Genomic DNA, 16,653 nt, shown 5'->3' with positions numbered 1-16,653 from the left:
GTCTTTCCACACAGGACATGTGGATGCCATTTCAGGGGGGGCAGGCCTATGGAATAATGCTGCATCACAGGAGAAATAGGCACATACTGGACAAATCACACTGACCCATTACATGTTTACAGAATGCAAAATACTGTTGTGGCTCCATTGTTCAGTTTGTGACAGGCTCCTCACTCTTTTGTCCCATAGATTCCTACCACTGCGGATGAATAGGAGATGGAGACATATCCCTGTGTACAGACCCCTGGTGGACTTGGCTACACTGGAGGACAGGCACACAATACTCACCTATAGCCTGGACAGGGCCACAATCACAGAGCTGTGTGCCCAATTGGAACCTGACCTGATATCTGCTATCCGTCACCCCACTGGATCCCCCTCTTGTGAAAGCGCTATCAGTACTCCATTTCCTGGCAACTGGTTCTTTCCAAGTGACAGTGGGCTTGGCAGCAGGAATGTCACAGCCAATGTTCTAAATAGTGCCAACTAGCGTATTGTCTGCCCTGACAAAACACATGTGCAGCTACAATGCATTCCCCCAGGTTGAGGATTTGGCCACTTTGAAGGCCGAGTTTTATGGAATGGGACATGTCCCCAATATAATTGGGACGATTGACGGTACACATATTTCATTTGCCCCCCCGCCAGAATGAACAGGTGTTCAGGAATCATAAGAGTTTCCACTTAATGAATGTGCAGATGGTGTGCTTGGATGACCAGTAAATATCCCACATCAATGCTAAGTATCCTGGGTCGGTGCATGATGCCTTTGTCCTGAAGAATAGTAACATCCCAAATGTGATGGCCCAACTACAGAGGTACAGGGTGTGGCTAATAGGTGAGCCCAGGTTCCCACCCTGTATATGTTGGTGTATGGGTATGGTGTGGGCCATATAGGATAGTGTGTGGTTAAAGTTGTCCCTCAATAATTGCAGATGACTCTGGTTACCCAAACCTATCATGGCTGATCACCCCTGTGAGGAATGTCCGGACACGGGCAGAAGAATGTTATAATGAGGCACATGGGTGAACCAGAAGGATAATTGAGAGAACCTTTGGTCTCCTGAAGGCCAGGTTTGGGTGCCTCCCTCTAACAGATGGATCCCTGTGCTACTCACCAAAAAAGGTCTGCCAGATAGTAGTTGCATTCTGCATTTTGCACAACCTGGCCCTCAGATGCCAGGTCCCTTTACTGCAGGAGGAGGAGACTGGAGATGCCCATGTGGCAGCAGCGGACCCTGTGGACAGTGAGGAGGAGGATGCAGAGGATGAGGATGAGGATAACAGAACATTTGTGAGCCGTCAGTACTTTCAATGACACACAGGTAAGACAGTGTAACTTTACATTTCAATTACTTTGTTTGTATTTTGTGGGCATTGGCATGCTGGTAATTCCCAATTCAGTGCCCACTTACTGATCCCTCTGGCTATTCATTTTTCAGATGTTGGTGATATGACAAATAATCCTAGTGTGATCACTACAGCCAGCTACTGGTCATTAATCTATGCTCATTCTATGTACAGTTCATTTGCAATGGTTGTACCTGTTTCATACAATACATATTTGATATACATGACATACTCGAAATAGATTTTTTTCAAAGAAGTTTATTGAAGTGCTGACATATAGGGGGAATGTGCAATGGGATGGGGTGATGATGGAGGAAAGTCCACGGTATTGTTCAAGTCTGTTTGTAGCACAGGTACATTGTCCAAGGGGACATAGGAAGGGGAGCAGTGGCAGTTCAAGGTGGACAGAGTGACACAAGGGGGACAATCAGGAGAGTCTCATTTCCTGGTGAGGGTCTTGGCAAGTGTCTCTGGCCTCTGTCTGGATCACAGGGAATGTTTGTGGGGTGGTTCACCTTCTGCAGGGGAAGGGGTGCTGGTGGCCTGTGAGTCTTATGACGGGGCCTCCTGGCCACTAATGGCAATGGAAGTGGAAGGCTGTTCAGATGACTGGCTAGTGGCAGGCGCCCGCTGGTGTGAGACTGCCTCCCTCATAATGTTGGCCATGTCTGCCAGCACTCCTGCTATGGAGATCAGGGTGTCGTTGATGGCCTGCAAGTCCTCCCGGATCCCCTGGTACTGTCCCTCGTGCAGCCGCCTGTTCTCCTGCTCGTTGTCTAGGATCTGGCCCATCATGTCCTGGGAATGTTGGTAGGCTCCTAGGATCTCAGAGAGTGTCTCCTGGAGAGTCAGTTCCCTGGGCCTGTCCTACCCCTGGCGCTCAGCAGTCTTCCCAGTGTCCCTGTTGGCTTGTGCCCCCTAAAGCGTGTGCCCACTGCCAATGACCCCCAGGTCTCTGATTGTCTTGGGTATGCAGTGTGGCCTGGGGTCCCTGTACAGGTGGACACACTGTTGATTGACTTGTCCTGGGAACAGAGGTGTGAGTACACTGGGTGGGTGCTGTGGTGGATTTTCCTGATGGGGGAGGCTGTGTGGTGGGCTGTGGCTGTGCTTGGGTAACCGTCTGTCCAGTGGTCCCTGATGGGCCAGGTAGATCGTCCAGATCCTGAAGTCCAGAGTTACTGTCATCACTGTGGGCCTCTTTTGTTGGGGGACTGGATAGTGCTGACATCTCGTCTCCAGTGACATTGGCTGGGGTACTTGTGAGGATGTAAATGATGTATTATGGTTAATGTGTTTGACATATTGTACATCCCTGGCTTCCCCTCTATGGTTGGGTTTGCCCTGGGCGCTTTTACTTGTGTATGTTGGTGTATGGTGGGGTTGTTAGTTCTCTATGCTGTGCATGCTTTAGTGATCAGTGTCAATGCAGGGCTGTGAGGGGTGTCCATGCATTGGTACAGCATGCAGGCTTGGCATTGGGATTAGTGAGATGTGATGGTGGAGTGTGTGGGATGTAGTGGAGTGATGAGAGTGAGGGTATGTGATGGCATGCAGGTAGGGGGGTAGTAGTAGTAGAGAGTTGACTTACCAGAGTCCAGTCCTCCTCCGACTCCAGCCAGGCCGTCCTCCTCCGACTCCAACCAGGCCGTCAGGATGCAGTATTGCCAAGCCTTTCTCCTCCCATGCTGTGAGTTGTGGGGGAGGAGGTGGGGGTCCACCGCCAGTCCTCTGGATAGTGAGCTGGTTTCTCGCTGCTATGGAACGTACCTTCCCCAATAGGTCGTTCCACCTGTTCCTAATGTCATCCCTTGTTTTGGGGTGCTATCCCACGGCATTGACCCTGTCCACGATTCTCCGACATAGCTCCATCTTCCTAGCTATAGATATTTGCTGCACTTGTTCTCCAAACAGCTGTGGCTCTACCCTGACAATTTCCTCCACCATGACCCTTAATTTCTCCTCTGCGAAACGGGGGTGTCTTTGTGGTGCTGGGTGTTATGTGAGGTGTGTTGGTGAGGGTGTGTTGGGTAATGTGTTGGGGTGTGTGATATGTAGTGCGTGAGTGGTGTATGGGTGTGAGTGGTGTGTGGCTCTAGTTGGCTAGGTGGTCTTGGTATCAGTCTTGTGCCAATGATTGTAATCGTAAAGGGTTATGGGTAATGTGGGTGTGTGTTTTATAGTGTTGTGGGTGTGTGGGTGTGGTGTGTGTATGGGTGTCAGTTGTGTGTTGTTTGAATTGTCCAATGCGGTGTTGTTTTGTTTGTTGGTGTCCATTGTGAGCGCAGTGGTATGTACCGCCAATGGTTTACCACTGTTGAATGTCCGCCGTGGTGATTTGTGGGTCATAATGTGATGGGCATTGTTCTGTTGGCGTAACGGTGTTGGTTTTGATACTGCCAGTTGATCACTGACCTTTGGCTCGGCGGATTTGTGTATGTGGCTGAATTCTGTCAGATTGGTGTGTGTGTGTCATAATATGGTGAACGGATATCCGCCGCGGTAAGTTGGCGGCCGTCAGCGTGGCTGTAATAGGGATTTACCACCAATGTCATAATCAGGGTCTAAGTATTTTTAGCAGAGTGGTTTTACATCTTTTATTATTAGGGATTTGTTAAACTCTCAATTGTACAATGCCATCCACAGCACCAGGAATGGGAACTGCAACACCATAAACCTCTAAATTACCATCTTGTGTAGCAATGTTATGTAGCCCTAGTAAAAATCTCTTGCAAAAGTGAAGCCACTAATTCTAGTAGTGTCATTATCGTCTCAAAAAGTGAGGAAGAAACACAGTACTCATCTATCTTAAAAATAGATTGACTGGTATTTTGTTCTTCTATCCAGGCCCAATGTACTATTAAGAAAAGGAAGGCACATTTAGGCTCGTATTTATACTCCGTTTGCGCCGAATTTGCGTCGTTTTTTTCGACGCAAATTCGGCGCAAAACTAACGCCATATTTATACTTTGGCGTTAGACGCGTCTAGCGCCAAAGTATTGGCAAATAGCGTCATTTTTTTGCGTGAACGCCTTCCTTGCGTTAATGAGATGCAAGGAAGGCGTTCCCGTCTAAAAAAATGACGGCGACGCAAATGCGTCGTATTTATACTCCCGGGCAAAAATCACGCCCGGGAGGTGGCGGGTCAAAAAACCCCGCATTTGCGCCACTATTTAACGCCTGGGTCAGGGTAGGCGTTAAGGGGCCTGTGGGCTCAAAATGAGCCCACAGGTGCCCTCCCCTGCCCCCAGGGACCCCCCCTGCCACCCCTGCCCACCCCAGGAGGACACCCAAGGATGGAGGGACCCACCCCAGGGACATTCAGGTAAGTTCAGGTAAGTATAATTTTTCTTATTTTTTAATTTTTTTTGGGTGGCATAGGGGGGCCTTATTTGTGCCCCCCTACATGCCACTATGCCCAATGACCATGCCCAGGGGACACAAGTCCCCTGGGCATGGCCATTGGGCAAGGGGGCATGACTCCTGTCTTTACTAAGACAGGAGTCATGAAATGGCGTCTGGGCGTCGTAAAAAAATGGCGCAAATCGGGTTGAGGCGATTTTTTTGCCTCAACCTGACTTGCCCCATTTTAAGACGCCCTAACGTCATTTTTTCCCAACGCCGGCGCTGCCTGGTCTACGTGGTTTTTTTCCACGCACACCAGGCAGCGCCGGTCTGCTTGCGCCGGCTAACGCCATTCCATAAATACGGCGCCCGCATGGTGCTTCAGAATGGCGTTAGACGGCGGTAAATTTTTTGACGCTAAACTGCGTTAGCGCAGTTTAGCGTCAAAAAGTATAAATATGGGCCTTAGGCCCGTATTTATACTCCGTTTGCGCCGAATTTGCGTCGTTTTTTTCGACGCAAATTCGGCGCAAAACTAACACCATATTTATACTTTGGCGTTAGACGCGTCTAGCGCCAAAGTATTGGCAAATAGCGTCATTTTTTTGCGTGAACGCCTTCCTTGCGTTAATGAGATGCAAGGAAGGCGTTCCCGTCTAAAAAAATGACGGCGACGCAAATGCGTCGTATTTATACTCCCGGGCAAAAATCACGCCCGGGAGGTGGCGGGTCAAAAAACCCCGCATTTGCGCCACTATTTAACGCCTGGGTCAGGGTAGGCGTTAAGGCCCATATTTATACTTTTTGACGCTAAACTGCGCTAACGCAGTTTAGCGTCAAAAAATTTAGCGCCGTCTAACGCCATTCTGAAGCGCCATGCGGGCGCCGTATTTATGGAATGGCGTTAGCCGGCGCAAGCAGACTGGCGCTGCCTGGTGTGCGTGGAAAAAAACCACGTAGACCAGGCAGCGCCGGCTTTGGGAAAAAATGACGTTAGGGCGTCTTAAAATGGGGCAAGTCAGGTTGAGGCAAAAAAATCGCCTCAACCCGATTTGCGCCATTTTTTTACGACGCCCAGACGCCATTTCATGACTCCTGTCTTAGTAAAGACAGGAGTCATGCCCCCTTGCCCAATGGCCATGCCCAGGGGACTTGTGTCCCCTGGGCATGGTCATTGGGCATAGTGGCATGTAGGGGGGCACAAATAAGGCCCCCCTATGCCACCCAAAAAAAATTAAAAAATAAGAAAAATTATACTTACCTGAACTTACCTGAATGTCCCTGGGGTGGGTCCCTCCATCCTTGGGTGTCCTCCTGGGGTGGGCAGGGGTAGCAGGGGGGGTCCCTGGGGGCAGGGGAGGGCACCTGTGGGCTCATTTTGAGCCCACAGGCCCCTTAACGCCTACCCTGACCCAGGCGTTAAATAGTGGCGCAAATGCGGGGTTTTTTGACCCGCCACCTCCCGGGCGTGATTTTTGCCCGGGAGTATAAATACGACGCATTTGCGTCGCCGTCATTTTTTTAGACGGGAACGCCTTCCTTGCATCTCATTAACGCAAGGAAGGCGTTCACGCAAAAAAATGACGCTATTTGCCAATACTTTGGCGCTAGACGCGTCTAACGCCAAAGTATAAATATGGCGTTAGTTTTGCGCCGAATTTGCGTCGAAAAAAACGACGCAAATTCGGCGCAAACGGAGTATAAATACGGGCCTAAGGGGCCTGTGGGCTCAAAATGAGCCCACAGGTGCCCTCCCCTGCCCCCAGGGACCCCCCCTGCCACCCCTGCCCACCCCAGGAGGACACCCAAGGATGGAGGGACCCCCCCCAGGGACATTCAGGTAAGTTCAGGTAAGTATAATTTTTCTTATTTTTTTATTTTTTTTGGGTGGCATAGGGGGGCCTTATTTGTGCCCCCCTACATGCCACTATGCCCAATGACCATGCCCAGGGGACACAAGTCCCCTGGGCATGGCCATTGGGCAAGGGGGCATGACTCCTGTCTTTACTAAGACAGGAGTCATGAAATGGCGTCTGGGCGTCGTAAAAAAATGGCGCAAATCGGGTTGAGGCGATTTTTTTGCCTCAACCTGACTTGCCCCATTTTAAGACGCCCTAACGTCATTTTTTCCCAACGCCGGCGCTGCCTGGTCTACGTGGTTTTTTTCCACGCACACCAGGCAGCGCCGGTCTGCTTGCGCCGGCTAACCCCATTCCATAAATACGGCGCCCGCATGGCGCTTCAGAATGGCGTTAGACGGCGCTAAATTTTTTGACGCTAAACTGCGTTAGCGCAGTTTAGCGTCAAAAAGTATAAATATGGGCCTTAGTATCAGTTGGTGCAGCATAACTGGAAAGAGTTTGTGAAGGACCAACTTGAGTCTCAGGTTTTGCTGACTGAAAAGAGCAGATCTTTACCCCAGCATTCATGCACGAAGTCCAGAAGGCAAGATCATGTTAATATTTTGCATTTTACTGTTCACAGCTTCTAATTCTCAGACTAAAACCCCGCTTAACTGTGGTTTCTCAAAGTGTAGAAGCTCATGATTCTAGACAATTCCACTTCCAGAGCTACCTCCTTTAAACTGGAGGGCTCAACACATCTTTTTTGATTTCCACCACAAAGGAACTGGTTTTTGCTAACAACAAAGCTAACTAAATGAAATAACAACTGATCAAGAAAATGACCGTAAGACGTATTAAGTGCCAATGAATAGGGTTTAGAGCAAAATCTCCATTGTTCACCCTGTTGATTTGCTGACAATGGCAAGTAGCTGAAAGAGATACTAGTTTTTCCTGTAATAATGAAGGATCGAGTTTTTGTGAAGAGTAGTTGATCTATTTTTCACAAACTCTTGTTTAGAAGATTTCCTAGTATAGGAATCATTCTTTATAATGAATTCCCCCCACCCTGCACCCCCTAGTTTAGCTTATAGTGTGCATTTTATATATTTCCCATACTGAAGCTTGCCTACAAGTCCAAAGCTGCCAGTGATTGCTTATTGAAATGGCAAGGTTCCATGCCCACTTCTCCACTGGCCAGTCAGAATGATGGCAACAGACTCTGTGCACTTCACATGGAATGCTCCTACTGCAGACATTTAGCTATTGTACTGCTCCAGGGTCTTTTGCACTATTGTCCTCAAATAGGAACATGCTCCTCAGTTAAGTCTTTTATCTTTTGGACAGATTCACCACAGTGTAAAATGAAGATTATCTTAGGAACAAACGTAGTAGTATGCAGGATCACACTAGAGGGCAGAAAAACATTCTTAAACCAATATAGTGCATTTGTGCAGATGCAGAGATACTGACGGTCACTGAATCTAGGCCTGTGGCACTTTTTGCACAAATTATGTCCATTGGCAGTGTGCTAATCAGCTTACTCCACCTCCCTTTTGCTGACTTCACCATCCTTATATGGAAGGATTCACTAGATTGACATAAAATGAAATCCAAGTTTTCTTAACCAAATATAGTGCACTTGTGGGATGTAGCAATGCCAATACCAACTGAAATGATTGAAGCAAAATACTTATTATTTCCTATGAGAGTACAATAATACGTGAATTATGAAACCCAAATTGTTAAAATGTACATATCCATGTCGATGTGTTTGCACGCCAATCTAAAACAAAAGAAATTGTGTGGCTCATTATGCCATTGGCTGTCCCACCATGGGACTGCCAATGCTGCGGGGAGGACGCCACTGTCGTGTCAGCAGTGTCCCATCCAGTCATATTGCAATGTTCCCAGTTGGGCTGACTGACAGGGACATTGAATTACTATGTTCCCGTCAGTCAGACCGGCAGAAGCAGTGCTATGGTATTGGTCTTTGCTCCCTTGAGGGAGCCTAGGCCAATACCATAGCACTACAGCACCCTCGGAATGCGCACTGTCTGCAAAGCAAGTAGTGCACATTCCAATCATGCTGGGCAAGGTGGGCCAAGCACTAGTTTCCTGCCAGCCTTTCCATGGAAAGTCTGGCAGACAGCTGAGTTGTAATCAGCACAGCAGCAGTGAGTTCAGCGCTGCTGTGGCTGAGCAGAACTCAGACCTCCATCTACCCATCAGGAACCACGTTACTGGCAGTGATGGCGGTCCCCTGACAAAACTACCCACCAGGGTTGTAATGTGGCAGTCGGACTACCTGGAGTGCAACGGTGCAACCGTCACCATGAGTCTGACGGTTCTCGGACTGACAGACGCGTACTGAGGTCCTAAGTATGCTAGTGTCAATAAATATTCTCATCTTTCTGACAGGATTTGGTGTAGTGAAGCTTTGATAGATATGATACTATCATTGCAGTTAAACGCTAAAGTTCAATATTGTTTTAGTATTGGTCTGGGTAAAACATTGCTCCAGCTAGAAATCATTGAGTCACTGCATATAATATGGGTGTGGCGAACAATGTAATATCATACTCATTGCCTAAGAACACATACGTATCACGACGAACCTCTGATTCGCACATTTTGGGCAACAAATTATTCTTTGATATCCAATACACAGTCTTCATTATTAAAAAAAACAGTAATTATAATTAGTATCTGAGATATCATATGATAAAAAGAGCAACTTTATTTTGTTATTGTTATATATTTATTTGTTTATTTATTGTTTCAGGACACTGACAACTTCAAAAAGGCAATAACAGTGTAAACAAATAGAAGCGATGTGAATTCGATTGTGCCACTGTGCTATCAGTAAAAAAAAAAGTAAACTACGAATAAACAGGCTCATTAATTTGTTTTCTCTGTTGATTTCCTCTATTGAATGACTTGATTTGCATTAAAATGAAATAGTAATTAGATCAAATTTTCCATAATGACTTTCTCCACAGCGACAATGAAAGTAATTAACAGAATGCTTTTATTTCTCGATGATATAAATATTTTGAGACTAAGGGGTTCAGTGTTTCATAGCCTTGTCTTTTCAGTTTCAACGTGGACAAAGCTGTTTTGAAGCAATGACTTTTAATGACTTCTCTTGAAATTTACATTATAGGCTATTATCTCTTTGCCACCTTCCCCCCTAAAACACATCAAGGAAATGAAGTATGCATATTTTAGATAGCTTTACAGTCCTTACAGACTTCAAATTGTGGCCTTTATTTTTAATTCTTTGCATGGACTTTTACAAAACTTTTCAAAGTTGCATTCCAGCATCTTTGACATGCCAAGGCATTTTATTTCTTTATTCTCTGAAAAATTAATCGTCTTGCTTAAGCACCCCATTAAAATACATCAATATATATACTTCACAATCTACTTCTGGCCACTAAGAATTGTGAAGTTCTTAGCTATTGTGCCCGCCTCTATTAATTTGAAAGTTGAGGTTTTTTTTGCAAGAGCCCGTGGCTGCTCCACCTTGAGCTGCCAGCAGTTTTTAGTTCTGTCCTTCAGTTTTTCCTATTTTGAAAGGCTCAAATGCACAAATCACAAGAGAAATGAAATGGAGAGATAACGGCCGAACGGGCTGATTCACTAGGAGAATTCAAGACCTTCATCTGCCTTAACTCTGAAAAAGGACCTAGGTTAATGCATTTCATTAAAATGGGTTGAAATGAGTGTGGAAAACGTCACCAAAATAATCATACGAAAAACCGTACTGTATATATTTCTGCTTAAATCACCACATAATACATTTGTGAAACACAAAATGATCAACATGAAATATCCAGGACAAAGTCGTAACAACAGCATTCCCTTAAAAACCTGTATGTCACACCACGAAAGGTACCCACCCATTATTCATGAGACATACTGAGTGGGATAATGGTTGGGTGATAGGAAGGTACAATTGTCTATTATTAGGGTACAATCCAAACTCTTAACTTGAAGGGAATTCACAAACGTTTATAACATATTTCTGGTTATCTTAGCCAGTCCTAAGATACAATTCCAGCTTATTGGAGGAAATGTGGGTGACCATCTTGGAAGGAATAGCAATAAAACATACATTACCAGAATGGCTAGAGAAAGAAGAAGTTTGTGGTAGGAAATAATGTATGCTTCAAACAAAACTGTTTTGTGTTGTGCACATGTAGAAAAAAAGTATTAGTACATCATATTAATGATTTCATGCTATGTATTTGCTTTAATAACTTTAGGCCATAAGATGGCAAGGTTTGGCCCTAGTTTGCAAAACCTCATGTCATGCTGCAATGTTTAATAAATCATGGAAAATGTATTATAAGACTAAAGAATGAATGCTTTCATTGTTCACACTGTGCTGACCAATTGATTTGTGAGAGGTCTTTTACTTTCTCATGAGAACGGCTTGCAGAACAATGCTGTAATAGAAAATGCAACAAAGTAAACTTGATGTGTGAGACAGCGATGTTCCCAGGTACCAACAATGGATACACTGACTGGAGCTGGATTGCAACAAAAGAGTTGCCTGACAAGCCTGACGATGGAAACAGGAGACTAGGAGCCTATCACCAATGTGTGAAAGACAGTTTAGTTACAGCTTAGATTTGGGTTTTAGTTTTTGTTGGGCCAACTGTAACCGTACGACTTCCTGACCAATGACGATGTGGGAAGATTCTTTAGGTAATTCTAACTTAGCCTGACTGCACAGACAACGAGGGGTCATTCTTAAATGCTCACTTTCTTATTCCGATTCTATCTGTAATAGTTCTATTCGAGGAGCTGAACAGGTCCTGATGACATTTATTTCTAACCTTTACTTTAATGCTTATTTTGCTAAAGGTGGATGCTGATCCTTTAGTAATTGCTTCCTATATGGTTCAGTTAGCTTAGAGCCCACCGTGGTTGAGCCATTTCCTTTTCGCCGTCCCATTGCCGAACCTAACTAGACAGATTTCCAACTGATGAAGAGAATCACAGCTTGCTGATCCATTTGAGGAGAGGTATATGATTTTCAAAGTGCTTTACAGTTTTTGTTTTTCTTTTTATGTACCAACTGCTATTTCGATAGAGCCCTAGATAGATGTTTTCCAAATTAACTTTTGACTTAACTATTTTTGCAAGAACTCCAAACATGCTATTCTAATTGAATAGTAGTTAGTAATCCCATTGTTGATAAATGTTATGAACTAAGAATTGATTCTATTCACCTGCTGAATTTAGATGTAAGTCATTTCTATTGCTCAGTTATTGTTGCTATTAATTTGTACTGTGACTCTGGAATGCTTAATTGTAAATGCATTGGTTAAATTGAGATTCTTTAGAATATTTGGTCAGCCAGTGTTATTTACATATGTTTATCATTTGGTATTGAGACTAATATACGTGATGTTAGCATTGTTCATATAGGGAAATACACTTTCTAACTTTTACTGAAAGGTGTGGTTATTCATGGCCACATAGGTCATGGTGTGAGAAGTTTACTGACTCAAGAATTTTGACTAACGGATTGTTGTATACGTTGTTGTCAATAGATTTGGGTAGAGAATAAACTGAAAGATTGATTGTGAGATTCCTCTAAGCGCAGGCAAAAGATCTATCGAACCTCTAAAGCGTCCCCTTAGGAATACATTATAAAAGACCAAATAAGGTCAGACAAGCTCACAGTATTTGGTAGCACAGTCGGATGGTTTGTGTCCTTAAGAGGACACCATCAATTTTCAGTTTTTGGAAGAAGCAGATGGGTTGTTTCCTTGAGAGGACACTGTTGTTTTCCAGTTTTTGATAAAAGAGTCTAATGGCTTATATTTCCTCAAAGAGGTCAAAACTTTCAATTCTTGGTAGCAATAGCGGAGTGTTGCAATTCAGCAGATACCCTTATGATTCCCCAGATATGACAGCTATAATGTTTGGTAAAGGAAATAAAAGAATGTGTCTCCCTAAGAGCCTACCTTGAGTTTCCCGAAAACTTGGAGTTTTCAAATGCTTGTTTGAAGATGTTCTCAGCGTTCTAGTGAGAGTGTGAATGAAACAGATTTTGCGTTTGCACAGCTCAATCAAATCGCATATGAATTGTGATGTTTGTGAGTGGATCAGGAGTCTGTGTACTCCAAATAAGCTTGTCTAAGGAGTTTGCGTACTCCAAATTAAGTTGTTTGTGGAGTTTGCATACTCCAAAGTGTGTGATTAGGGAAGTCATAGAACTTCACTTGTGTGTGGTGTTTTGTGCTCAAAAATTGCCCACGTGGTTGTTGGTATATGGGCCCTGCATGGTCTAAGACTCCTGAGTATTGTATAAGTGTATGAGACACTTGGTTTATGTTGTAATTTTTCTGATTAATAGGTCAATTGGGGTGGTTGACAAACTCAGAGTGCGTGTTAAAGTGAGTGATAGGTTGTCGACGGAGATTTGGTGAGTCCTATGTGCAGCAGGAGCATCCAATGATCAGTTGAGAGTAAAATTTGTTGATCGAATTTTACCTGCAAGTCAGGGAAACTAAGATAGAAGGATTATTTGCTAGAGGGAAATGCTACAGTTGAAAATTCAGTAAGGTTTCTGAAGCGATTGTGTTACCTATCTGTAGTAAACAGACAAGTTGAGTGTTGATTTTTATTTAGTGCTCGTAATATTTGCATTTAGTTTTGCACGGATCTGAATTTAGGAGGACAAGCTGAAAGGCTTTGTCAGCCGCTGTACATGTGAGTGTCATGTCACTAGAGCTGCGCCTGGATAGGTCGGTTAGTGAGAATGGTCGCAATCAGATTGGTGGACAACCGTGAAGCGTAGTTCATTGAGAAGGTACATGAAAAGGATTTTGGGATTAAAATATACTTCCTGATTCGATTGAAGCAGCATACATTTCTGAAAATGCCATTTTTCAAGGCTTTAAAGAGTGCCCTAAGGGGAGACACGTTCATTCCAGCTAGAATAGGAGAAATTACACAGCCAGAAGGGACAGCCGCCTATATTGTATTCGAAGAACAAGGTACAGTGCCATATCTTTAGCTAAAACAATTGTGCAAAGAAACAGAGAGAGATGGGAGCTTAGCATTCCCTGCCCATGGGACATTTAATTTGAGAATTTTAGAGAATTTGAGGAGAGTACTGTATGATTCTAAACCTCCTCCGAGACCTGCACAATTTGAAGCATTAGTTATTTAGGAATTAGTGGCCAGACAGCAATAGCTACAGAAATTTGAGAGGATAATGAAAAAAGCTGAGAAAATCTTAGCTGAGGCGTAATGTGATATTGAGCACAAGTTTTGGAGAACTGAGACCTTACATGGAATTAAGTTGTTTCCTGCAATTACACAGGAGAGCAAGGCCAGAAAAAGTACTAAGAAGAGGGATTCCTGTCCTTCTCATGACAAAGAGCAGAGACCGAACGAGTCTAGAAAAGAATTGACTTTTGATGAGGACTCAGATGAAGACGAGTTTATTTTGCAATTATTGGGGAATTGTCTCCCACCGTATGCAGCATATAAGTTAGGTTCAAGTACTAGTGCAGACCCTACAGATCTGATACCCATTGAAACTTCACAGAGACAGATACAGGTTAGACATAATGGCGGTCATTACAACATTGGCGGTAAAAGCCACTTACCGCCGTGCAGAAGACTGCCATCACCCCCCCGCAGCCGCGGAAATCCGCCACAGCTATTATGACCCACATCTCGGAATCCGTCAAAAGTCAGATACCCACACAAGTATGCCACACCAAAGGTCAGTGATAAACTGGCGAAAACAAAACCTCCACTGTCACGCCAACAGAAATACGCCCACACTATCACGACACACGAATCCACGGGGGGTCTTTCATCCGCGGTATTCCATTGGTGGTACACATCGCTGCGCTCAAAATACACACACTCTTACAAAACACAGCCACATTGGACAATTCGGAATACACACACCTGATACACATACACACACCACTCCCACACACCCATTACAATATAAAACAAACACCCACATCACCCACAAACCCCCACGACAAAAAATTCTGAAAGAAGGCCAGAGAGAGACACCACCAGCAAGAACAACAGCATCCACAGGCACACAACACCATCACCCACACAACTTCCATGCACCTCACACAACAAACCACTACATATCACCACACACTCCACCCCACACTTCACCTACACCACCCCATGGCACAGCAAAAACACCCCAGGTTCTTGGAGGAGGAGCTCAGGGTCATGGTGGAGGAAATCGTCCGGGTAGAGCCACAGCTATTTGGATCACAGGTGCAACACACCTCCATAGCTAGGAAGAAGGAGCTATGGCGAAGAATAGTGGACAGGGTCAACACAGTGGGACAGCAACCAAGAAATCGGGAGGACATAAGGAAGAGGTGGAACGACCTACAGGGGAAGGTGCGTTCCGTGGTCTCAAGACACCACCTGGCGGTTCAGCGGACTGGCGGCGGACCCCCACATCCTCCCCCACAACTAACAACATGGGAGGAGCAGGTCTTGCCGATTCTGCATCCTGAGGGTCTCGCAGGAGTAGGTGGAGGAATGGACTCTGGTAAGTCAAAGATTTACTATTACATCCCCCACCCTACCTGCATGCTCTCACATCCCCCCACCCTCACCCTCACTCCCAGCACCCCAACTCCTCACATATGTCCCAACATTACAAACCACACATCCCAACACCAAGCCCTGCATGCAACAACAAAGCATGGACACCCATCACCAAAGCATGCCCACTGCACATACCCATACACCCCCCTAAACCATCATCACACAAGCTCCCACACACGAATGCTAGCACTGGGGTACACGGTCACCCACCCATTGCACACCATTACACACACAGATTTAATAAACATCCTTTTATACCCCTGCAGGACCCCTACCCAACGTCACCGGACAGGAGGGTCCACACATGTCCACACCACCAAAAGAAGAGGCCCACAGTGATGACAGCACCTCTGTCCAACTGGATCTAGATGACCAGCCCGGACCATCGGGGACCTCTGGACAGTCGGTTCCCCTCACACAGGGACAGGCCACCACAGACCTTCCCCCCTCTGGAAACACCAGCACAGCACCCACCCAGCGGGCCCATTACCTCCGTCCCCAGGACACGTCAATCAGCAGTGTGTCCACCACTACAGGGAACCCAGGATAACCCACCACCCCAACAACAACAGGGACCTGGAGGCAGTGGTAGTGGGCACACGGTCCAGGGGACGGAGGCCCAGGAACACATGGGAACTGGGAGGGCTGCTGTGCGACAGGGGGCGGACAGGCCAAGGGAACCCACTCTCCACGAGGTCCTCTCCTCCATCATGGGAGCCTACCACCACTCCCAGGAGATGATGGCAACGGTACTGGCCAAGTTTCAGGAGACCCAGCGCATGCAGGAGGAACAGTATTTGGGCTTCAGGGAGGAACTCAGAACCATCAGCTCCACCCTTGGCACCATCGTATGGGTGCTGAAGGAACTACTCAACACCAGGAGGGACACTGTGGCACTACAAGGGGCCCCTGACACTAGCATGGACAATGAACTGCCCACCACCTCCGTCTGCGCTAGTGGACAGGACGCCCCGCCACAGGACCACCACACCAGCACCCCACCCCCTGCAGACGGAGAACCACCCCGCAAACTGTCCCTGAGATCCAGGACAAAGACAGAGCACGATGCCAAGACCCCCGCCAAGAAATGAGACCACCCTGATTGTCATCCTACTGTCCCACTTTGTCACCCTGTACATAATTAAACTGCCCCAGCTCCACTTCCTATGCCCATATGGGCAATGCACCTGTGAGACTAATAGACTGGACTCTGCCATGGACACTCCTCTGCCATCACCCCTCACCATTTCACTACCCCCCCAATATTGAGCATTTAAATAAACACACCTAAAGCACAAAACGATCTGGAGTCTGTCTGTGATTTCGAAATAGTGTATTAGCAATCACAGTGCTAAAATGTTTTTTAAATAGTAATGTCAACATACCTATGTCACACAGCTCTAGTCCATGAGGAATCTAAGCAGATGTCACACAGTGGGACCCACATCTGTGAAATTGTAAGGGAAAGTGACAACTCAGTGACCATACACTG

The sequence above is a fragment of the Pleurodeles waltl genome, chromosome 12, assembly GCF_031143425.1.
Source record: "Pleurodeles waltl isolate 20211129_DDA chromosome 12, aPleWal1.hap1.20221129, whole genome shotgun sequence".
Lineage (NCBI taxonomy): Eukaryota > Metazoa > Chordata > Amphibia > Caudata > Salamandridae > Pleurodeles > Pleurodeles waltl.
Note: the sequence above shows the minus strand (reverse complement) of the source record.